This window comes from Bufo bufo, chromosome 4, assembly GCF_905171765.1.
Source record: "Bufo bufo chromosome 4, aBufBuf1.1, whole genome shotgun sequence".
NCBI classification, from domain to species: domain Eukaryota; kingdom Metazoa; phylum Chordata; class Amphibia; order Anura; family Bufonidae; genus Bufo; species Bufo bufo.
The window spans coordinates 329174805-329198511 of record NC_053392.1 but is presented as its reverse complement, the minus strand read 5'-3'; positions in this window follow the sequence as shown (position 1 = coordinate 329198511).

Genomic DNA, 23707 nt, shown 5'->3' with positions numbered 1-23707 from the left:
GATGCTGATGCTGTGAGGGAGAGAATAGGAAAGAAACTTTAATCAGTACTGCAATTGAACTCAGCGATCTACATAGATTTTGTTGTGTGGGTGCAGTGCACAATCTTTTTACCATGCCCTGAGCCCAGTGACAGAGAAAAATAACTTTTATCCGTCTGTTAGTTAGGTGGGCGGCGGCGGCTATTTTATGCAAGCTCAGTGCACCAGCACTGCATATGTGCTTTCGTGACATTGAAATCCAAGCTTGAAATACTGCAATAATAATCTGGGTTTAAAAGAAAACAATTTTTGGCAATATCCTACATCTGGTGCCTTTGCAGCATTTGTCAGTGTGGAAATTAAAGCTAGAAATACAGCAATAATTTTCTGGCCTTTAAAAAACACCCTTTTTTGGCAAAATACTCAATTTTGCAGCCCTTGCTGCATCTGTACGTGTGAAATTCAAGCGTTATATACTGCTGTCATATTCTGTTATTAAAAAAACACCCTTTTTGGGCAAAGTACTTAATATTGCAGTCTTTGCTGCATCTGTTATTGTTAAAACAAGCTTGAAATACTTAATAATGTTCTGGGTTTTAAAAGACACCCATTTTTTGCAATACCCTCCATGTAGGGCCTCTGTCGCATTAGTCAGTGTGCAATTTAAGCAAGAAATACAGCTTTAATTTTCTGGGTTTTAAAAAACACCCTTTTTGGGCAAAATACACAATTTTACAGCCCTTGCTGCATCTGTACGTGTGAGATACACGCTTTAGATACTGCTGTGCTATTCTGGTATTAAAAGAACACCTATTTAGGGTAAAAATGTCTTGCTGCATGTGTCATTGTTAGATACACCCTTTAGATACTGTTGTTCTATTCCGCTATTAAAAAAACACCCATTTTGGGCAAGATCCTAAATTTGAGAAATATGAGGAGAGCGTCAAATAAGGGACGTGGCCCCACTCATGGTGCTGCTGGTGGAGCTCCTGTTGCAGGGAGAGGACGTGGTCGATCTGTGCCAGCTACACGCACAAGTAAAACACCTTCCTCAGGTGCGAGTAGGCGACAGAACCTTCTGAGGTATTTGGTCGGGCCTAATGAGGCTCTACGAATGGTGAGGCCAGAACAAGTACAGGCGATATTAGATTTGGTTGCTGACAGGGCCTCCAGTTCCTTTACATTGTCTCCCACCCAGTCTCCTGCTGAAAGATCAGGTTTGGCACCTGCAGCCGATGTCCATCAGTCTTTCACCTCACCCCCTTGCAAATCAGCTAAGCAGTCTGAGCCCCAAGTCATGCAGCAGTCTCTTCTGCTTTTTGATGACTCTGCTAGCAGGGTTTCCCAGGACCATCCACCTAGCCCTGCCCCAGAAGTGGGAGAGATTGAGTGCACTGATGCCCAACCACTTATCTTTCAAGATGAGTACATGGGAGGACCATCGCAGCACAATCTCGGATGATGACGAAACACAGGTGCCAACTGCTGTGGCTTTTTGCAGTGTGCAGACCGACAAGGAGGGCAGGGGTGAAGACTGGGTGGAAGATGATGTGGATGACGATGAGGTCCTCGACCCCCACATGGAATCAAGGTCATGCGAGTGACCTGTGTAGTTCAGAAGAAGGGGCGGTGGTCGCACAGAGCCACCAGCACAGCAGAAGAGGGAGCAGGGTACAAAAGCGGAGCGGCCGTCCCCTAGACAGACCGCCTGCTACTGCCCACTGCAGCAAGGGACCGAGCACACCAAAGCCAGCTCCAAGGAGTTCCCTGGCATGGCAGTTCTTCAGACAATGTGCTGACGACAAGACACGAGTGGTTTGCACGCTGTTGCAATCAAAGCCTGAAGCGAGGCATAAACGTTCTCAACCTTAGCACAACCTGCATGACCAAGCATCTAAGTGCAAAGCACGAGCTGCAGTGGAGTAGACACCTCAAAAACCAAGAAAGGTCTTTGGCTCCTCCTGCTTCCTCTTCTGCTGCAGTCTCGGCCTCTTCATCCACCTCTGAAATTGGAATTTGAAATGCTGTCATTCCGTCTGGAGGAGACAAAGAGTTTTAAAAGCCTTATGGCGGTGGCTGTCCCACAGTACGTCATGCCCATTCACCACTACTTTTCCAGGCGTGCCATCCCTTCCCTGCACAACCAAGTGGGGGACAAAATCAGGTGTGCACTGCGCAACACCATCTGTGGCAAGATGCACCTCACTACGGATACGTGGACCAGTAAGCATGGTCAGGGACATTATATCTCCATAACAGCACACTAGGTAAATGCAGTGGCGGCTGGGCCTGAGGCGGATAGCAGTTTGGCGCATGTCCTTCCACCACCGAGGATTGCAGGGCGCCTCAGTTTGCCTCCTGTTGCTTGCTCCTCCTGCGCCACTTCCTCAAACCCTACCGGCTCCTCATCCGGTCAGCATAACACCTTCACCACCAACTTCAGCACAGCCAAGGGTAAAGGACAGCAGGCAATTTTAAAACTTATCTGTTTTGGGGACAAACCCCACACCGCGCAGGAGCTGTGGACGGGCCTTGAACAACAGACATATGAGTGGTTGGTGCCAGTGAGCCTCAAGCATGGCCTGGTGGTGTGCAATAATGAGCGAAATCTCATAGCAGCTCTGGCACTAGCCGGTTTGACGCACATCCCTTGCCTGGCGCATGTGCTGAATTTGGTGTTGCAGAGATTCCTTAAAAATTACCCCAATATGTCAGGGCTGCTGCATAAAGTGCAGGCTGTCTGTGAGTGCTTTCGGCGTTCTCACCCTGCTGCTGCTCGCCTGTCAGCGCTGCAGCATAACTTCGGCCTTCCCGCTCTCCGCCTCATATGCGACATGCCCACAAGGTGGAACTCCACCTTGCACATGCTGGCCAGACTGTGTGAGCAGCAGCAGGCAATAGTGGAGTTTCAGTGAGTCGCTCTGCGGAACAGCATCCCCTTCTCTACCAATGACTGGGCCTCCATGCGAGATCTGTGTTCCTTGTTGCGCTGTTTCGAGTAATAACATGGCCAGTGCCGATAACGCCATTCTCAGCGTTACTATCCCACTTCTATGCCTCCTTGAAAAAATGCTGCTGGCGATGATGGAAGAGGATGTGGCACAGGAGGAGGAGGAGGAGGAGGAGGAAGAGGGATCATTTAATAGGGTTTATGGCCAGTCATTCACAAGTGGCTCCGAGGGTGGGTTCCTGCACCCACAAACCCAAGGTACAGAATTGTCCAGCCAGCACACAGTTCTGGAGGATGACGAGGTGGAGGATCAGGAGGAGGAGATGGAGGAGGAGGAATCATGTTCACAGCAGGGTGGCACCCAGACCAGCTCATGGCCATCACTGATGTGTGGCTGGGGGGATACAGAGGACACAGATGATACACCTCCCACAGAGGACAGCTTTTCGTTGCCTCTGGGCAGCCTGGCACACATGAGCGATTACATGTTGCAGTGTCTCCGCAACGACCGCCGAGTAGCCCACATTCTAACTTGTGCTGATTACTGGGTGGCCACGCTGCTGGATCCCCATTACAAGGACAATGTACCGTCCTTAATTCCCTCACTGGAGCGTGATCGTAAGATGCGCGAGTACAAGTGCACACTGGTAGTCACGCTGCTGGTGGCATTCCCACCTGACAGCGGGGGCACAGTGAAAGCACAAGGCGAAGGCAGAGGAGGAGGGAGAGGTCGCCAACGCAGCTGGGGCACCACCAGCACCTCAGAAGGCAGGCTTAGCATGGCCGAAATGTGGAAAAGCTTTGTGAGCACGCCACAACAACCAGCACCATGAACTGATATGGAACATCTTAGCAAGAGGCAGCATTTCAGCAACATGATGGAGCAGTATGTGTGCACACGCCAACACGTACTGAATGATGGGTCTGCCCCCTTCAACTTATGGGTTTCCAAATTGGGCACATGGCCTGAGCTTGCCCTTTACGCCTTGGAGGTGCTGGCCTGCGTGGCAGGCAATGTATTATCTGAACGTGTGTTTAGCACGGCAAGGGGCGTTATCACAGACAAGCGCAGCCGCCTGTCCACAGCTAATGTGGACAAGCTCACGTTCATTAAAATGAACTAGGCATGGATCCCTCAGGACTTGTCCGTACCTTGTGCAGAGTAGACATGTATACCAGCCTTAACCAGTCATTGTTATACTACAGTGCAATTGCTCATTCTTGTATTTAGGATATTTTACACTCTTTTGGTGTGTACCCTAATTAAAAAAATAAATTAAATTAAACCAAAAAACTGTGTTGGCTACCTCGTCCTTCTCCATCGCCGCTTCCACCTACACAGCTACGTTCACCGCCTCCTCAAACTCCTACTCCATATGGACCTCCACCTCATAAATCAAGTTTTAGTTTTTTTTAATTAGTACATATTTTATTTTATTTTATGTAATTTCACTAATTTATCTGTTACATTTTCGGGTGAAATTCACCAATTTTTGTCTGTGATATACCCCTGTTCTACCTAGTTGACAGCTTAATAAATTTCACAAATTTTTCTGTTACATTCTTGGGTGACATTTTGCAATTTTTTTTAAAATAAACCCCTGCTCTGCATAGGTGACAGGGACCAAATTTTTTTAAAATAATCTGTTCCATTGGTGCGTGACATTAACCCATTTCTGGCGATGAAAAACCCCTGCTCTGCATAGGTGACAGGGACTTAAATTTCTTAAATTCGTCTTTAATTAAATTCGTCTTTTTTTAAAATAAACCCCTGCTCTGCATAGGTGACAGGGACCAAAATTTTTAAAAATAATCTGTTCCATTGGTGCGTGACATTAACCCATTTCTGGCGATGAAAAACCCCATGCTCTGCATAGGTGACAGGGACTTAAATTTCTTAAATTCGTCTTTAATTGGCCCTTTCGTTCATTCCTCCTGCTTTAATAACTTGTCCCACATTTCCGCTACATCCCATTGCAGCCATTGACCTCCCTTGGATGAGGTCTCCCTTTCTCATGCTCCCTCTCTGGCGTGGAACCCTGATTTGCCGATAACCGTGATTAACATGGTAGGCTCAGAAAAGAACATAATCGAAAGTTGATAGAGAAGCTATCCAAATGGATCGTGGACGTCACAGGGACGTGCGATCAGGCAGAAGTTATCTAGAGTCAACAAAGCGGCAGCAGGTCCTCTGCTGGCTAACGTTTCCTTATCCTAAATACCCCAGTGACATTCCCTATAATTTTTTTATTAATCATTCCAATAACATGGCATCTTAAGAGTCCTGTATTGTTATTTATCATCACTACCTCCCCGAGTCGGGAGTGGGTAATTGCTGCACGCCCCCTCCTTTCCTTCAATTCTTCCGTTTTTTCCACATTTTTTGCCTTCCTCTGGATCAACTTGCAGGATAACAGGCCGAACTGGATGGACAAATGTATTTTTTTTGGCCTTATGTACTATGTTATGTACTATGTTATTTCCGCTCGATCACAATTAAATTTCATCCATTGATCTCTCTTGGATGTGGTCTCTCTTTCTCACGCTCCCTCTCCGGCGTGGAACCCTGATTCGCCGCTAACCGTGATCCACATGGTAGGCGCAGAAAAGAACATCGAAAGTTGATAGAGCAGATATCCAATTGGATCGTGAACATCACGGAGACGTGCGACATGGTGGGGCAATATGTTTGCACAAGTCTACAGGAACTGACTGATGGGTCTGCCCCCTGCAACTTCTGGGTCTCAAAATTGGGCACATAGCATGAGCTTGCACTTTACGGCTTGGAGGTGCTGGCCTGCCCTGCAGCCAGTGTATTGTCTGAACGTTCCTTTAGCACAACTGGAGGGGGTTATCACAGGTTATATTTCCCAATGTTTTGGGGTGTACCCCAATTTAAAAAAATAAAAATAAATTTAAAACCAAAAAGCAGTGTAGGCTTCTTCCTCCACCGCCGCTTCCACCTACACTGCCACATCCATCATCTCCTCAACCTCCTACTCCATATGGACCTCGTCCTCCTAGATCAAGATTATTATTTTCTATTTTTACATATTTTATGTTATTTAAAGTCATTTCCCTATCCACATTTGTTTGAAGAGCACTTGCCATGCTCTTAACCACATTTTGCTGGCATTTTCAGCCCTCTAGCCCTTTCCATGGCATTTTTAGAGACATTTTAGTGCCCAAAATTTCGGGTCCCCATTGACTTCAATGGGGTTCTGGTTCGGGGTCAAGTTCGGGTCCCGAACTCAAACTTTTTTGAGAAGTTCGGCCGAACCCGTCAAACCCGAACATCCAGGTGTCCACTCAACTCTACTTATGATCTTTTTGTGTTATTGTTCGTTTTATTTTATATATTTTTTAAAACTTTTTTTCCTTTTTTTTTACCCCTATTTAAGTCCCCTTAGGTAACTTTAACAAGCAATTGTTAGATCACTTTCCCCATAGACTGCAATGAATTATCATTGCAATCTATGTAAGATCGGCTTGTTCCTATGGAGCACTGCAATCGCAGTGCTTTTCCGGTGACTATTCAGGTTCCACGAGCACAGTGCTCCCATGAAAAGCCGCCTCAGATGCCGTGGTAAAAACTGACCATGGCATCTGAGGTGTTTAATATCTGAGATTGGGGTTATGTTTGAAACAGCAGTAACCTGGCATCAATGACACCTGCTGCGCCCTTGAGCGGGCACCATCTTTAAAGACCCGGGAATTAGTTAATTAAAATTGTCAAGACTTTTTGAACTTTTCACTAACAAAAGGACATATTATTAAGCAAAAATATTCCCATATTGTGATCAATAACATTTTAAGAACATTTTTAATTATTTGAAAATGTTATCAGTTCAACAATTTCATCAATTGTTGGCAAGAAGTAAGACCTAATGATCATAATAAAAATTCATCAGAATCAGGAAGCAAGGGTCATTTTCTTCCAAATCTTTTTCTTATTCTTTTTAAAGGTTATGTCATTTGTATTTATATGATATTTTAATCATTTTTTATAGGTAACAGCTATAACAGTCAGGAAGCACTGAATATTTAACACCAAACTTTTATATCATGTCAGTAAGATCAGAAAGCAATGAAAAGAGAGAAATCTCATCTATGCGAAAATGATCATGTATATTTTAAGCTCCTCTCCAACCAATGTACTAATCTGTTTGTGTATCTATCTATCTATCTATCTATCTATCTATCTATATATCTATCTATCTATATATTTATCAATCCCTCCATCCATCTATCTTTGACACATATATAGAATGATTATTAATTAAAAAGTTACTGTAAATATGTTGATACAGTAACATTGACATTCTTTATTTTTATTGGCATTCAAATATTATATGCATGACATTTTATAGGAACCTGTCACTTGCACTGTGCTGCCGTCACTGTGGGCAGCATAGTTTAGTGACAGACCGCTGATTTTAGCAGTCTGTAAATTCTGTCATGGCAGTCAGTACTTTTAAAGTACTGATATGCCAAACCCCACAGGGTGCACCAACGGGCGAGATGAGTCCCATGCTGCTCACTGTCTACGCTCTCCCCTACCTTTAGGCTATGACTGACAGGTATCTTTCCTGTTGTGTACAGGGAATGACACAGAGCAGTGTAGATATTATCAATGTGTCTATGATAGCCTTCACTCAGTAATGGATTCTTTGCTAAACTGATGCACAGAATGTTTTCTTGAAGTGACAGTTAAAGTGCATCCTATAACAAATGAAGAGCAGTAGCGGCAGCATCTCCGGTGAAAAAAAATGTAATTTTCAATAATAAATAAAAAAATCATCCTTTTCTCAAAATAAAGTAAGAAACAATAGTAAAAAAATAGGGGGAAAAAGGATAAATATACATATTAGGTATCGCCGCGTCCGTAAGAACCTGCTGTATAAAAATATCACATGAACTAACCCCTCAGATGAACACCGTAAAAAAATAGTGTCAAAAAAGCAATTTTTTGTCACCTTACATCACAAAAAATGCAATAGCAAGCGAACAAAAACTCATATGCACCCCAATATGGTGCCAATCAAACGGTAATCTAATCCCGCATAAATTATATCCTACCTAAGACAATCACCCCAAATAAAAAAAATACTATGGCTCTCAGACTATGGAGACACTGAAACATGAATTTTATTTTTGTTTCAAAAAATTCATTATTGTGTAAAACTTAAATAAATAAAAATAGTAAACATATTAGGTATTGACACGTCTGTAAGGACCTGCTCTATAAAAATATCACATAACCTAACCCCTCAGGTGAACACCATAAAAAATATAAACATTTCGAAAAAGCAATTTGTCACCTTTGATCGCAAAAAGTGCAATAGCAAACGAACAAAGAGTCATATTCACCCCAAAATAGTGCCAATCAAACCATCATCTCATCCCGTAAAAATGATACCCTACCTAAGACAATCGCCCAAAAAAATTAAAAAACTATGGCTCTCAGGTTATGGAGGCACTTTTTTTTGTTTCAAAAAATATATTATTGTGTAAAACTTAAATAAGGAAAAAAAGTATACATATTAGGTATTGCCACATCCATAAGGACCTGCTCTATAAAAATATCACATGACCTAACCTCTCAGGTGAATGCCGTAAATAAATATAAATAAAAAAGGTGTAAAAAAATCCATTTTTGTCACCTTGCATCACAAAAAGAGTAATAGCAAGCAATGAAAAAGTCATATGTACCCCTAAAAATGGGGCAATCAAACCGTCATCTCATCCTGTAAATATGATGCCCTACCTAAGACAATCACCCCAAAAAAATAAATATATGGCTCTCAGACTATGAGACACTAAAACCTGATTTTTTTTTTGTTTTAAAAATGTTATTGTGTTAAATGTAAAAAAAATAAAAAAAAGTAGAAATATTAGGTATCGCTGCATCCATAACAAGCTGCTCTATAAAAATACCACATGACCTAACCCCTCAGGTGAACACCGTAAAAAAAAAAAACTGTCAAAAAAGCCATTTTTGTCACCTTTAGAGTTGAGCGGACACCTGGATGATCGGGTTCGGCAGGTTCGGCCGAACTTGAAAAAAAACTTCTGGTTCGAAACCGAAGTTGACCCGAACCCCATTGAAGTCAATGGGGACCCGAACTTTTAGCCACTAAAATGGCTCTAAAATAGCCCTGGAAAGAGCTAGAGGGCTGCAAAAGGCATTAAAGAGTGCTTAAGAGCATGGCAAATAGTCTGCAAACAAATGTGAATAGGGAAATGAATTAAAAAAACATAAAAGACCTTAAAAAAAATAAAAATTAGGAATGATGTAGGAGGAAGAGGTTGAGGAGCCGGTGAATGGGTGGATGTGGCCGTGTAGGCTCACGTGGCGGTCTAGGTGGAAGTGGCGGCGAAGGAGGAATAGGTAGCCAACACAGATGTGTGTTATTTTGCATTTTTACATAGGGGTATCCCCCAAAATATTGGGACATATATAAAAAATAAAAAATAAGGAATAAGTGCACTTGAGTACAAGGATGGATGGTTGAGGCTGTTAGAACTGTCTATTCTGCACAAGATACAGACAAGTCTTGTGGGATCCAGGCCTGGTTCATTTTAATGAACATGAGCTTGTCCACGTTGGATGTGGACAGGCGCCTCCTGCCGTGCTAAATACACGTTCAGAGAGTACACTGGCTGCAGGGCAGGCCAGCACCTCCAAGGCATACAGGGCAAGCTCTGGCCATGTGGACAATTTGGAGACCCAGAACTTGGGGCAGAACCATCAGTCAGTACGTGTAGGCATGTGCACAGGTACTGTTCCACCATGTTGTTCAAATGCTGCCTCCTGCTAACACGCTCCATATCAGCAGTTGGGGCCGGTTGTTGCGGCGAGGTGACAAAGCTTTTCCACATGTCGGCCATACTAACCCTGCCTTCTGAGGCGCTGGCGCTGACACAGCTGCATTGGCGACCTCTTCCTCCTCCCCTGTCTTCGCCTTGTGCTTCCACTTGTCCCCCGGTGTCCGTCGGGAATGCTCTCAGGAGCGCGTCTTCCAGCGTGCGCCTGTAGTCGCGCATCTTCCGATCACGCTCCAGTGAGGGAATTAAGGACGGCACATTGTCTTTGTAACGGGAATCCAGCAGGGTGGCCACCCAGTAGTCAGCACACGTTAAAATGTGGGCAACTCTGCTGTCGTTGCGCAGGCACTGCAGCATGTAGTCGCTCATGTGTGCCAGGCTGCCCAGAGGTAAGGACAAGCTGTCCTCTGTGCGATGTGTATCGTCTGCGTCCTCCGTATCCCCCCAGCCACGCACTAGTGATGGGCCCGAGCTGCGTTGGGTGCCACCCCGCTGTGAACATGCTTCATCCCCATCCTCCTTCTCCTCCTCATCATCATCCTCCTCCTCGTCCTCCAGTAGTGGGCCCTGGCTGGCCAAATTTGTACCTGGCCTCTGCTGTTGCAAAAAACCTCCCTCTGAGCCACTTCTAAAAGACTGGCCTGAAAATGTTAGAGATGACCCCTCTTTCTCCTCCTGGGCCACATCTTCTTCCATCATCGCCCTAAGTGTTTTCTCAAGGAGACATAGAAGTGGTATTGTAACGCTGATAACGGCGTCATCGCCACTGGCCATGTTGGTGGAGTACTCGAAACAGCGCAACAGGGCACACAGGTCTCGCATGGAGGCCCAGTCATTGGTGGTGAAGTGGTGCTGTTCCGCAGTGCGACTCACCTGTGCGTGCTGCAGCTGAAATTCCACTATGGCCTGCTGCTGCTCGCAGTCTTTCCAGCATGTGCAAGGTGGAGTTCCACCTGGTGGGCACGTCGCATATGAGGCGGTGAGCGGGAAGGCCGAAGTTACTCTGTAGAGCAGACAGCCGAGCGGCGGCAGGATGAGAATGCCGGAAGCGCGCACAGATGGCCCGCACTTTATGCAGCAGCTCTGACATGTCGTGGTAGTTGTGAATGAATTTATGCACCACCAAATTCAGCACATGCGCAAGGCAAGGGATATGCGTCAAACCGGCTAGTCCCAGAGCTGCAACGAGATTTCGCCCATTATCGCACACCAGCAGGCCGGGCTTGAGGCTCACTGGCAGCAAACACTCGTCGGTCTGTTGTTCTATACCCCGCCACAACTCCTGCGTGGTGTGGGGCCTGTCCCCCAAACTCATGAGTTTTAGAACGGCCTGCTGATGTTTACCCCTGGCTGTGCTGAAGTTGGTGGTAAAGTTCTGTCGCTGACCAGATGAGGAGGTGGTAGAAGAGGAGGAGGAAGCCGAGTAGGAAGGGGAGGCAACAGGAGGCAAAGAATGATGCCCTGCGATCCTTGGCGGCGGAAGGGTGTGCGCCAAACAGCTCTCCGCCTGGGGCCCAGCCGCCACTAAATTTACCCAGTGTGCAGTTAGGGAGATATAGCGTCCCTGGCCGTGCTTACTGGTCCACGTATCTGTGGTTAGGTGGACCTTTCCACAGATGGCGTTGCGCAGTGCACACTTGATTTTATCCGATACTTGGTTGTGCAGGGAGGGCACGGCACTCCTGGAGAAGAAGTGGCAGCTGGGAACGACTTACTGTGGGACAGCAAGCGACATGAGCTGTTTGAAGCTGTCTGTCTCCACTAGCCTGAATGACAGCATTTCAAAGGCCAGTAGTTTAGAAATGCTGGAATTCAGGGCCAGGGATCGAGAGTGGCTAGGTGGGAATTTACGCTTTCTATCAAAGGTTTGTGAGATGGAGAGCTGAACGCTTCCGTGTGACATGGTGGAGATGCTTGGTGACGGAGGTGGTGTTGTTGGTGGCACATCCTCTGTTTGCTGGGCGGCAGGTGCCAACGTTCCTCCAGAGGCAGAGGAAGAGGCCGAGGCAGCAGCAGAAGAGGGAGCAGGAGGGGCCTGAGCCCTTTCTTGGTTTTGAAGGTGCTTACTCCACTGCAGCCCGTATCTCGCATGTAGATGCCTGGTCATGCAGGTTGTGCTAAGGTTCAGAACGTTAATGCCTCGCTTCAGGCTCTGATGGCACAGTGTGCAAACCACTCGGTCTTGTCGTCAGCACATTGTGTGAAGAAGTGCCATGCCAGGGAACTCATTGAAGCTGCCTTTGGTGTGTTCAGTCCCTGGTGTGGGTGGCCAGTAGCAGGTGAACTGTTTTGGCGACGGCTGCTCTGCTTTTGCACCCTGCTCCCTCTTTTGCTACGCTGTTGGCTCGGTCTCACCACTGCCTCTTCCTCCGAACTCTGAAAGTCAGTGGCACGACCTTCATTCCATGTGGGGTCTAGGACCTCATCGTTCCCTGCATCATCTTCCCCTCAGTCTTCCTCCTTGACCTCCTTTTCGGTCTGCACACTGCAGAAAGACGCAGCAGTTGGCACCTGTGTTTCGTCATCATCAGAGACGTGCTGAGGTGGTATTCCCATGTCCTTATCAGGAAACATAAGTGGTTGTGCGTCAGTGCATTCTATGTCTTCCACCCCTGGGGAAGGGCTAGGTGGATGCCCTTGGGAAACCCTGCCAGCAGAGTCTTCAAACAGCATAAGAGACTGCTGCATGACTTGAGGCTCAGACAGGTTCCCCGATATGCACGGGGGTGATGTGACAGACTGATGGGCATGGGTTTCAGGCGCCACCTGTGCGCTTTCTGCAGAAGACTGGGTGGGAGATAATGTGAACCTAATGGATCCACTGTCGGCCACCCAATCGACTAGCGCCTGTACTTGCTCAGGCCTTACCATCCTTAGAACGGCATTAAGCCCGACCAAATATCGCTGTAGATTCTGGCGGCTACTGGGACTTGAGGTAGTAGGTTCAGTAGGACGTGTAGCTGTGGCAGAACGGCCACGTCCTCTCCCTGCACCAAAGGCTCCACCAACACCACCACCACGGCCATGACCGCATCTCTTATTAGATGTTTGCCTCATAGTTAGCGTTCACCAAGCAAAGTAAAAAGTGGATAAGTCTGTTAAAAATAATTAACCGCCAATAAAAACCCTGATGTAGGGTATTGCACAAATTTTTTTTTTTTAAAGCTCTATATTACAGCGGTATTTGTGGCCTAAATTTCACAGTAACTTAAGCACCTCTAATCCCAGATGTGGATTTGGGGTTTGTGTTACCCAGTATGCCCCAGTATGCCAAAGCCGTATTTCTGGCCTAAATGTGACACTCACTTATGCACCTATAATCCTAGATGTGTACTATATGAAACAGATGGTTTTTTTTCACCCCAGTATGCCCCAGTATGAGAAAGCCGTATTTCTGGCCTAAATTTCACAGTCACTTATGAAGCGATAATCCTAGATGTGCACTATATGAAACAAAGTTTTTTTTCAACCCCAGTGTCTCAAAGCAGTATTTCTGGAGTTGTAGACATGCAGATATCCTGTGCTGGTGCACTATCGTTGCATAAAATGGCTGCCGATTATGTATTGATATTGACTAACTGAAGAAAAAAAAGTTCGTTTTCAGCAGTAGTTGGCTCAGGGCAGGCTTAAAAAAAATTTGCACTGCACCCACAAAACACATTTGCTGTATATCGCTGAGTAAAGAAACAGTTCTTCATAAGATTCCTCCCTGATCTCTCCCTCACAGCAGCTGCAGCCTATCCCTACACTAATCCGAGCAGAGTGACGGGCGGCGCTACGTGACTGCAGCTTAAATAGAGGCTGGGTCACATGCTGCAGTTGGCCAATCACAGCCATGCCAATAGTAGGCATGGCTGTGATGGCTTTTTGGGGCAAGTAGCATGACGCTTGTTGACTGGCTGCTTTGCAGCCTTTCAAAAAGCGCCATAAAAATCGCCGAACACCGAACCCGAACTTTTACGTAAATGTTCGGGTCCGGGTGCCGAAAAACCTAAAGTTCAGTACGAACCAAACCATCATCTCATCCCAAAAACATGATACCCTACCTAAGACAATCGCCCAAAAAATAAAAATAAACTATGGCTCTCAGACTATGGAGACACTAAAACATGATTTATTTTTTGTTTCAAAAAGGATATTATTGTGTAAAATTTTAATGCAATGCCATGTTGGATGCTGGCATTACAGTGATTCGCTGGCCGGATCGTGTTATCGGGTGCTATATAGCACCCGATAACGCATGTTCGGCTTATTCTTAGTCAGGGAGAGCTCTGCTGAGGGAAGGGACAGACAGTGTAGGGAGTGATTTAAGAATATTTTTACCACCAAAACTTTTCAGAGACCCAAAAGTCCTTTTAACCCCTTCAGGACCCTGCCATTTATCACCTTAAGGACCAGGCCATTTTTTGCAAATCTGACATGGGTCACTTTATGTGGTGATAACTAGTGATGATCGAGCACCAAAGTATTCGGGTGTTAGGCCCGAAAACATTGCTATATTGGTGTGCTCGGCTGAGCACCCGAGTATAATGGAAGTCAATGGTAGACAACCAGGCACCCCCTGCTCTGAAGAAGGGAGGGTGCCTGGTCCATTCGAAAAGGTCAGAAAGTGACAGAAACACCACCGAAATGGATCGGGAACAGCATAGGGACGATGTCTGGATGCAACTTTGACTCCCAGGTCGCTGATGGAAACCATGTTGTCCGAGTTGTATGCCACTTTTACAGACTGACAAAAATACGCACAAAACCACCCCAAAAAAATCTATTTTACAGGAAATTATTTCCTGTATATTCAATTGTATATAAAGTGCAAGTGCTGCAAAAATTACAAGCAAGAGGCACTTCGAAGCAGCCTGTATATAACATAAAGGAGGGCCTCATTCACATTGTGGTACAATAGTTCAGGTAGTGGGACTCCTACACTCATAAAGCCTATGCACTAAGTGAAAGGGCTGTCAAAAGTTTCAAGGAACCGGCACTCCAAAACACCATTTGTTACACATAAAGGAGGGCATCATACACACCCTTGAAAAATTATGATTGATGGCCTGCCGGTGACCCTCAAAAACATTTGGAGCAAACGCCTGCTGATCTGACTATCTAAAACCTTAGGGGCGAGGGCCTGCTGCCACATTGATGACTTTAGATAACCTTTGGGCGATTGCACGTCCCTGTGTCGGCGACAATCCATTTGGATGTCTGCCCTATCAACTTTCGATGTGCCTACCATGTTGATCACGGGTAATGGGGAATCAGGGTTTGATGCCACAGAGGGAGCCTGAGAAAGGGATGCCACTTTTTTTCCTAATTGTGAACCACCCAGAGAGGGTGGGTCAAGTTATTAAAGCACAAGAATCCAAGGAAGGCAGCAGGAACGAGGCAATTACCTACTCTCGACTCGGGGAGGTAGTGACGATAAATAACAATACATCACTCCTAAGCGGCCCTGTTATTGGAATGAGTATACTTTCCGTTAACGAAGATCTATTGGAGGGCAAGTCTGGTGCCAGCAGCCAACTTGCTCCCAGCCTCCACAACGTTCACCCAGTGTGCCATCATGGTGAGGATTGTGTTGACCAGACCCTTGGCTACTGAGACTGGACTTGTAGGTGAGTGCCTGCTGCCGCTTTGTTTACTTTAGATAACTTCTAGGTGATCGCACGTCCCAGTGACGGCGACGATCCATTTGGATGTCTGCCCTATAAACTTTGTAGCAATTTTTCAACAAGGACCTTCTGGTATTGCACCATTTTGCTTGTCCTCTACACCAGAGGAATGAGAGATGAGAAGTTCTCTTTGTAGCTGGGGTCGAGAAGGGTGAACAACTAGTAATCCGTGTTGTCTAAAATGCGTATAAAGCACGGGTCATGGTAAAGGCAGTCTAACATGAAGTTAGCCATGTGTGCCAGAGTATCAAAAGGCAAGACTTCGGTGTCATCATCAGAAGGTGAGCTGACCCTGTAAAACATTATATGCAAAGGCCTGCAGTTGAGCTGACCATGTAAAAGATTTCAGGTGAGGGCCTGCATGTGACCTGACCCTGTAAAACATTATATGCAAGTGCTTGCAGTTGAGCTGACCCTGTAAAACATTATATGCGAGGGCCTGCAGGTGAGCGGACTCTTTTTTTGTGGTGGGAAAGGTGCATGGGAATACACTACAGTAGATTGAGTACATTATATATGATAGATTAAAATGGCATTTATGTTTATCATCAGCTCAGCTTTCCTCTGGTGGAGTTGAGAAGTCAGGGGCAATCAAGGCCTTGTTCATTTTTATCTGAGTCAACCTGTCAGCATTGCCAGTGGACAAGCAGATACGCTTATCTGTTATAATGCCACCAGCAGCACTAAATACACGCTCAGACAAAACGCTGGCGGCAGGGCAGGCCAGCACCTCCAAGGCGTAGAGCGCAAGTTCAAGCCACATGTCCAGCTTTGACACCCAGTAGTTGTAAGGTACTGAGGGATCATTTAGGATGCTGACTTGGTCTGCTATGTATTCCTTCACCATTTTCCAAAACTTTTTCCTCCTTGCTCAACTAGGCCGCGATTCAGGGTGAGGTTGCTAGCAGCGTGTCATGAAAGTGTCCCATGCCTTGGAGAGTGTTGCCCTGCATTTGTTGGAACTGCTGTGTGTTCCCCTTGTCTCCCTTCCTCGGTTGCCTAAGCAAGTACGGACTCTGCCAGCCGCGTTGTCAGATGGAAAATTTTGGAGCAATCTCTCAACAAGTACCTTCTAGTATTGCACCGTTTTACTCGTTCTCTCCAACACAGGAATGAGAGATGAGATGTTCTCATTGTAGCAGGGGTCGAGAAGGGTGAACACCCAGTAATCCATGTTATCTAAAATGCGTAGAACACGAGGGTCGCGGGAAAGGCAGCCTAACATGAAGTCAGCCATGTGTGCCAGAGTACCAACAGGAAAGACGTTGATGTCAACATCAGGTTGACTCTCCATCTCCTCATTCTCCTTCTCCTCTTCTGCCCAGCCACGCTGAACAGATGGAATTAAAGTTCCATGGGTACTACCCTTTGTAGCAGAGGCAACTGTCTCGAGCTCCTCTTCCTCCTCTTCATGGTCCAATTTGCGCTGAGAAGACGAACTGTGGATGGTCTGGCTATCACCCTGTGTAATGTCCTCCCCCATTTCCTCATCTGCCACATTCAGAGCGTCGTCCTTAATTGTGAGCAGCGATCGTTTGATTAGACACAGCAGTGGGATGGTTACGCTGATAATAGCATTATCGCCACTAACCATCTGTGTGGATTCATCAAGGTTTTTTAAAACCTCATAAAGGTCTGACATCAATGCCCACTCCTCGCTTGTGAATAGTGGCAGTTGACTCGAAAGGCGACGACCATGTTGCAGCTGGTATTCCACAACTGCCCTCCTCTGCTCACAAAGCCTGGCCAACATGTGAAATGTAGAGTTCCAGCGCGTGCTCATGTCGCACAACAGTCAGTGAGCTAGAAGCTGCAAGCACTGCTGCAGCGTTGACAGACCGGCTGAATCTGTGGACGACTTTCGGAAATGGGCTCACACGCGGCGCTCCTTCACTAGTAGCTCTGGCAAATTGGGGTAGGTTTTGATAAACCGCTGAACCACAAAGTTTAAGACGTGTGCTAGGCATGGGATGTGTGTCAGGTTGCAGAGCTCCAAAGACGCCACCAAGTTACGGCCATTGTCAGACACAACAATGCCTGTGACAAGAGCCACAGCTCGATTTGGTCCCTTATACCCTGCCACAGCTCTGCGGCGGTGTGCTGTTTGTCCCCTAAACAGATCAACTTCAGCACGGCCTGTTGACGCTTACCCACAGAAGTGCTACACTGCTTCCAGCTAGCGACTGATGGCTGACTGCTGCTGGAGGTGGAAGTGGAGGAGGAGGCAGCAGAGGAGAAGAATGGGGGCTGGATCCAGTAACATAGCTGCTGGCGGAGACTCTGATGGATGTAGGGCCCGCAATCCTGGGCGTTGGTACCACCATTGCCATCCCAGGGTACGACTTACTCCCGGCCTCCATAACATTCACCCAATGTGCGGTCAGGGAAATGTAGCGTCCCTGGCCACCAGCACTTGTCCATGTGTCCGTGGTTAAGTGGACCTTCCCAGTAACTGCGTTGGTCAGGGCACAGGTGTATGGCTGGCACGGCACACCTTGAAAAATAGTGGTGGCTGTGGACTTCGTACCGAGGGACGGCCGCAGACATCAGGCTGCGGAAGGCCTCAGTGTCTGCAATCCTAAATGGCAACATTTCAAGGGCCAGTAATTTCAAAAGTTGCGCATTTAGTGCTATGGCCTGTGGGTGGGTGGGTATTTGCGCTTGTGTTCAAATGACTGTGTTATGGACATTTGGATGCTGTGCTGGGACAGGGAAGTGGATGTTGTTGCTGATGGTTATTGTGAAGGTCCAGGTGCAGGGCGAGGGGCATCCGGGCCTGCGCCTTCGATGGTGGATTGGCCAGCAGTGCGTAACACAGCGGAAAAGGAGACAGTGGTGTGTGAGAGATACAACTCCATCTTGTATATCCTATATCTATCTGAACCAGAGTTCAATTAGAGGGTAATAAAATGTTGGCTGAAGTGCCAGCTCTTTGCAGGCACGCGGGTGGGGGTGGGGAATCAGCTGACACCCCGATAACCACGTCAGATGGTCAGAGGACGTACAGATCCACCTAAAGTAGCACTGCAAGGTAAGAGACTTTATCTTGCTAAAATCTGTGCCTCATCTCCTGTCTGTCCAAATCGGTGTGGAGTTGGAGTCTAAAAAGCTGATTTACAGTCCAGCCTGTTTTTGCTGATATAGAGATCTGTTGTCCGGTATATTTTGCGGAAAATAACTAAGAACACCAAAAAGGGAAATCAGGAGCCCACACTAAAAAGGGAAATCAGGAGCCCTGGAACCCCCTGAGGGGTTGAATAATCTGAGGCTCAGTGACGAATACACTAGGTATATAGTGGGGAAGTTCTGTGTAAAACTGAGTTGGGTTCGCTGGAAAAATAATTTTAGTCTTCTAGAGTACACTGGTACAAGTGAGGAAGCTCTAGGTAAGAACTAGGAGAAACTGACATCAGGAATTTGTATTCTTTGGTGCTGAATGACAAAACTTGTGGACAACTGACAGATATGGCTAATAATCTTAGTGTCCCAGAGGGTTACAAGACAACAAAGACTCTAGTGGAAGTGTTGGAAAAGTTCAAACAAACTTATGGTGGTTGGATTAGGGATCATGGATGCAAAGGAGTTGTTGACATATTTATAAAAGTAGTTTGTGAGGTTGAAACTGGGTGTTTGAGAGAGAGAGAATGAAGCATCAGTAGCTGACATAAATGACCTCCGGGGCGTTACGAAAGGCACTTGAGGAGGGGACCGCGGCCCCATGAGAAGGTAAGCAATCTTGCCTGCCTCTAGTTGCTTTGTTTCAATATGTCACGTCTGTCTGTCTGCTGCACAATAATCATACTGTGAGTAGTAACTGGTGTTGACATTTTGGGTCTTTAGAACCAGACTGAGAAGGAAAATTTGACTCTATAGTGGATATTCTTCTCTGTGTTTTCTGTGGTTTGTGTTGTGTGTCAGGCGCCTCCCAGGTAGCAATTAACCAGGGCAAGAAAATTCCCCTGGCAGGAGATTGTGCTTTGAGCGCAGGGACGGGACTGACTACAAGAGATTTCTGCCTTTGAGAGTCTGAAGGAATTGCCAGACGAGGGGGCAGAGGGTGTGGTCCGACCGGCAGGTCAACCGTGGAAGCCGGGGAAAAATCCTGTCTGCCAGTGAGGTGAGCCCTGCGTGTTGTTAAAGAGGGGAGGTGCCGCTTGTTTTAGTCTTGTTAATGTTCCAGTGGGTAAACAAGAAGTTGAAAAGTTTATCTTTATTGTGTATACTTAGAACCCGTAGGAACTCTGTTTGCTGAGATAGAGAACATATGGAGAAGGAGAGCTGGGTACTTGTAAGGGACACCCGGTGTTGAGGTTATTATAGACCTGGTGGGTCCCCAAGGTGGTCTGTGCGTAAGTCCTGACTAGGTGAACTAGAAGGACTGTCCGAGGGAGGATGACCTAGAGTAGGTGAACCAGACGAACTGTCTGAGGGAGGACCTAGGGTATGTTTTAACTAGGTGTACCAGAAGGATTATGATCCAAGGGAGGAGGACCTAGGGGAAGCCCGGCCGGTAAATTATGTAATTCAGGATTTGGGGTGTTAAAGTGCCTTGTGAGCCAGACCTAAATCCTGGGATTGGACTGAGACAGACCATGGGGACTATATCAAATAAGTCAGGGGAGCAGAAGAGGAAAACTGACAGACAAATAGTAAGAGAGAGAATAGGAAATAATTTCTTGCAGCCTTATCAGTTAACCCCTTGTTATGTTCCGGCTGTGGGATGTATGGGAGAAACAGTTTTTGTCCATGAATCTGAGCCAGTTAAACTAAAGATAAAAGACAGTACAGTTGTTACCCAATTGTTACTAAAGAAGAAAAAGAAGAAACCCAGTTAAGGGGCTGCCTGTCAGTTACAGGATGGTTCATGTTCCTAGAGAACAAAGTGACAATTTTGAAAACCCCAGATAGAAGGGAGGCTGTTGAAAGGATTCAAGTGCCCAAAGGAGCACAAAGCCTAAGGGTGTTTTTGGGACTTGTGTCATACTGGATATAACATGCCTCCATGTTAATGCAGCCTCTGTGTGATTGTCTGTTATCAGAAAAGGCAGTGAATAATTTTCATACAATGAAGCTGTGCATAACCTCAGTCCCAGCTCTGAGTATTCCAAAATATGATGATGAATTTAACTTCTTCTGTTCTGAAATTCAGGGTCACAGTCCGCCAGGTTAGACCCTGTTGCCCGCGGCTCCCCCTCCTGTGTCAGGGCAGTTGCGGCAGTGCAGGCAATTAAATTAATGAGCAGCTGTGAAGACATGGCAGTTTCTGTGTATAGATAGCACCCACATGCACCCCCTTCCCCACAATTTCCTCTTTAGCAATCAGTTTGAGTTTTAGGAAGTGTGGGGGGGGAAATGGAAACATACAGTTGTGCAAACTCCCCATGACATACAGGGCATTCTCACACAGGTGCAACCAAAACATATTTCTATGGCTAGACAACTGAGACTCAAATGTGCACTCCTCATTTCTTTCAAAAGTTGCACTACTCTGAATCCTGCTACTTTGTTACCAATTACAGATTCAGAAATGGGGGAGGGTAGCACAGGTAGCCTTTTGTGTGATTTAGCAGAAAATGCTCCTTATGATTGTATACAGTTGATGCAACAAGAAACTTTCAAATTTTCTCATGAAAAACTTCTCGATAACCTTGATTTTGAGTGTTTTGTAGATGGAAGCAGGAATATGGGAGAGGATGGCCGGTTCCACACTGGATATGCGATGGTCACACAGCATGAGGTAACCATTGCTCAACCACTCCCTCCGCACATGTCTGCGCAGGAGGCAAAGCTGAAGGCACTCACTGAGGCATGTAAATTGGCTGAGGGGAATAAGGTGAACATCTATACAGATTCAAGGTATGGTTTTGGTATTGCACATGACTATGGTCCAATATGGCGGGATAGAGACTTTCTAACCTCTGCAGGTCAGCCCATTAAAAACAAAGACTCTGTGCTTGAACTGATTAACTCTTTACTGTTGCCAGAAGAAGTTGCTATTGTAAAGGTAAAGGCTCACACAAGGTGTACCACAGTAGAGGCGAAAGGCAATGACAGAGCTGACAAAGCAGCCAAACAAGCTGCGCTCCAGCCAATAAATGCTGATGCCACCCCGGTAAGAGCCTTAAAGCCTGTGGATATATCTAAAGACATTTTAATTAAGTTGTTTGAGCAGGCCCTACTTACAGAGAAATAACTGTTGACTAAACAAGGGGCTAGGCCAGATGACCAAGGTGTATGGAAAAACAAGGAGAAAATTTGTCTACCACGCTCTCTGTACCCGCTATGGCTCAGGAGGCCCACGGGCCCACTCACCTATCGAAAGGTGCCATGGTAAGTGTGGTTAATACAGGGTGGATTGCTCCAGGGTTTTCTCTGTGCACTGAATAACCCCGGTCAAGTGGTAAAGACTCCAAGCAAGCACACCCCAAGGCCACTTTACCCATTTCAGAGACTGCAGATAGACTATATACAACTACCAAAGGTAGAAGTGTAGGAATTTGTTCTCGTGTGTGTTGATCTCTTTTCAGGTTGGCCGGAAGCCTTCCCAATAGCCAAAGCAAATGCCAAGAATACGGCAAAGAAACTGGTCAGTGAACTGATATGCAGGTATGGTTTTCCTGAACTTATTGAGTCAGATAGAGGTTCTCATTTCGCAGTTGAAGTGATGAGGAAAGTTATGCAAGAATTAGGGGTGATCCAAGCTTTCCGAGTTGAGCACTTGAACGAATAAAAGGCCATGAGGGAGATCCAGAGACCCTGGACAGAGTGCTTGCCTCTGGCTCTATATTCAGTAAGGACTACCCCAAACAAGAGGACAGGGTTGTCCCCATTTGAGATCCTGTTTGGAAATGCCCCCAGGTTAGGGTTGTACTTTCCCCAGCAGCTGCAGATGAATAATGACCGTCTGACCAGTTACATATGGGCCCTCACAAAAAGGCTAGAATACACCATAAACAGGTGTTTGCTTCACTTGCAGATCCTGACTCAGTAGAAGGAATTCAAAACTTGCAGCCCGGAGACTGGGTGGTGATAAAAAAGGATGTGAGAAAAGGACTAGTTCCAAAAATTCGATGGTCCCTTTCAAGTACTGTTGACCACCCACACCGCTGTAAAGGTTGAAGGAAAACCCAACTGGATACACTCTTCTCACTGCAATAAAGTATTTGAACCATAGGATGAAGGTCCTTCTGCTGACAGTGGCTCTGACCTTGAGCATGTCAGCAGTGTTTAGTCCACTGAATGATGAATGGGACAATGCTTTGATATGGCACCATCAGATGCTGTTTGAAGGAATGAATAAAATTGAGAGAGACTGTTGGATCTGTACTCACAGTCCTGTGAGTTCAGCCAGTATTACCTATTTCTCCGTGCCCCTCAGTTTTTCTGAATTGACTGAACTGGCCAACTCTACAATCTTTTTCACAGGCATGAAGCAGGTTACATCCAAACAGGGAGGTACCCTTACCCGTTGCAGGATGGGCTGAGCCCCCCTGGCTCATGGTAAACAGATCAGGGCCACCAGTTGATTATAGCCCTGGAACGAGAACATGTGGTGCAATGTGTCATGCTTTCAAAGTTGGACACACTGTTATTTTTTGCAAATACAGTCGAAAGGAATGTCTTTTAGTCCTCATGACAAATTGGGCTGCAATGACTATAACCCGAACAGCCTGGTGCAGTGTGTTGGTATAGATCCTGTAAAGGGTGACAATCTGGCCTGTAGCAACCGTACCTTATTTGATTTGATTGCTGGAATAACCTCTAACTCCTAAGAGAGTCAGGAAAAGAGACCAAAACTAGCAGAAGGTGTCCTACTGGCCAAATTGATAACTCAGTTGTTTAACAGTACGGTGGTTGGAGTCCCAGAAGATATATTCCTGGCCTGTGGGCATAAGGCATACAAGTGGTTGCTCAGAAATGTCACTGGTTTATGTACAATCTCCGGCTTACTCCTGCAACCTTTATAATACCCCATTCCGACATAGATGTTTATTAATAAAGTTTGTAAGAAGGGGAAGCAATATCGAGATTATTGAGAGTATCTGTGGTACTGTTCCCCCTGAAGGGAATCCTTAGGGCAGAATAGGATTAGCTTGTTTTGGAGTATGGGGGAATTGCGAGAGATAGAACTCCATCTTGTATATCCTATATCTATCTGAACCAGAGTTCAATTAGAGGTTAATAAAATGTTGGCTGAAGTGTCAGCTCTTTGCAGGCACGTGGGGGGGAATCAGCTGACAACCTCCCCCCCTGCTCTATTTTAAGAAATACTAACTTCTGC